Genomic DNA, 2,285 nt, shown 5'->3' with positions numbered 1-2,285 from the left:
ACTAAAATAAAAGTCCTGTAGTCCTAAAGCGTGTATTGTGAATTCTTGGTGAAATACCCATTTAAAATGATTGTTGTCCATGATGTGATGGAGAAATTAAAAACTACTAATATATGAGAATGAGACTACATCTTGGGTGCAGAAAGCATTAATATCCCAATATTAAAATGTAACTTAATTAAAATAGTGTAGGAGTTCATAGAGAATGTTATACAAGTGAAAACATTGAAGTGTAAATAAGAGTTGGTGTGTTTCTAATATAAAAATATAAGCATATAAAGTACAGTAGAGTCTAAATTACCTGAAAATAGGTAGTACATATCAACAACAAAAAAATTATCTTCAAAGAATCAGTAGGAATATAAATGTATGATAAATGTAATTCTATATGAAAAATATTAATAGTTAAAAATTATTTATATTATTTACTATAGTATTTCACAGATCTTTAATGAGATCGATAGTAACTCAAGTCTCAGAGGTCAAGAGTCAAATGAGTTGCTGCCAACCCTGCTGAAAAATCCAGCTAAAACCAGCCTAAACATTTTAACACTACAGTAATATTAAACATCTTTAATATTTCTGTTTCATATAACGTTATGTTTGAGCTGCGTGCGCTAAAGCTAAAGAGCTGAAGGAACACCCATAAACTGAAGCTTTGTTAGATGGTTTTAGCTCAACGGAACACAACCTATATATGATAAATTAGATATTTATACAAAATAAACACAATATTACAACTCATACTTGCACAAAATCATGCACAAATTAACTTGAGCCATTATTAATAGTAATCAACTATTACATAGTGAAACTCCTGTTGTGGATGCGCTCCTCCCATGACAACACGCTGAAACACAGCAACTAATCCCAAAGAATTCACAACATTTTTAATGCAATAGTCTGCTCATTATAATGTTATGTATATATGACAGTCCCAGTCATAGTTATTAATGTTCTGCATTGAAGCTAATGACCATCACATATTGTGCCTTTAATTCGAAATCAAAGCTACAGCTAACACTGTCTGTAAAAGACAGACTTACAATCGGTTAAATGTACTGTTATGTTGATGAAATGTATATGTATGTATATATATATATATATATATATATATACATATATATATATATATATATATATATATATATATATATATATATATATATATATATATATATATATATGAAAAAAAAACTACTTTAGAAAACATGGGTGGTGACGATGTAAAAAGATCCAGCACATTTAGATGGTATAACCTTTTGAACTGACTGTATGCATATCCCACACAGCCTCATTTTGATTCACTTGGAATTAAAAATGGCATCTACCCAGACTAAGGTTGCTTGACACATGCTGAAAGGTTCCACACAAATTGTTAAGATCTCACTGAAATGACTAGATATCTTTGTAGGAAAGAAATACAGCTTCTTATTTTTAATATTACAGTTTTTCTCGATTGGTTTGGCTCATTTCTTGAAACCGAGATGACATTCTCAAAATAACATGGACAATTCTCCAAACCACCTTGCAATTGTTCACAACAGAATGTCATTTTTCATTGGTTTTATCAAATTGCAAATGCTTTAGTACATGTCTCAAGTGACTCTGTGCTTTTTTTCAAATGATTATGTACAAGTAGCTACAGTTAGCACAATGAGCCCACATTTAGCACATTTTCCAAATAAATAGATCTTGCTGATCTAAACTGATTAGTTGATTTTTCAGTGAAATGGTTACTCTCTCCAAAACATATCAGCATGGTTTCATTGTGTAAGTCATCATATGCACAATTGTCTGTTCAACTGTCAAAATTAGTCAAAGATATAATACCATGAAAGAATTTCTTGGAACATTTGATACATTTATGACAGTACTTGACAATCAATCAGGTGAAATTAGAACTAACGAAGGAGCAGTTTCCCACATCTCAGATGACCAATCAAACAGTTTGTTTAGTTACCTGACAGGTGTTGTCTATGATTATGACTGCTGCCAAAAGTATATAGACAGAGCTTGGCCCGGGGCCAGTTTCATTTGCAGTGTGAACATGGAAGCACCTCGCCAAGTACAACAGCAACTTCCTGCTCGAGGAAGAGGAGGAAGAAGAAGAGGAAGAGGAGGAGTGAGAATGCGTGGAGGAATAGGGGGAAGAGGCCGAGGAGCACGGAGGCACCATGATGTCCCAGATGAAATCCGGGCCACCCTTATTGACCACGTTATAAACCATCGCCTCACAATGGCAGAGGCAGGTCGCCGAGTGCAGCCTAATGTGCCTCGGTCTA

Source organism: Leuciscus leuciscus (assembly GCF_965113295.1).
Source record: "Leuciscus leuciscus genome assembly, chromosome: 4".
Classification (NCBI taxonomy): Eukaryota; Metazoa; Chordata; class Actinopteri; order Cypriniformes; family Leuciscidae; genus Leuciscus; species Leuciscus leuciscus.
The sequence above is the reverse complement of the archived record's forward strand: the minus strand, read 5'-3'. Positions refer to the sequence as shown.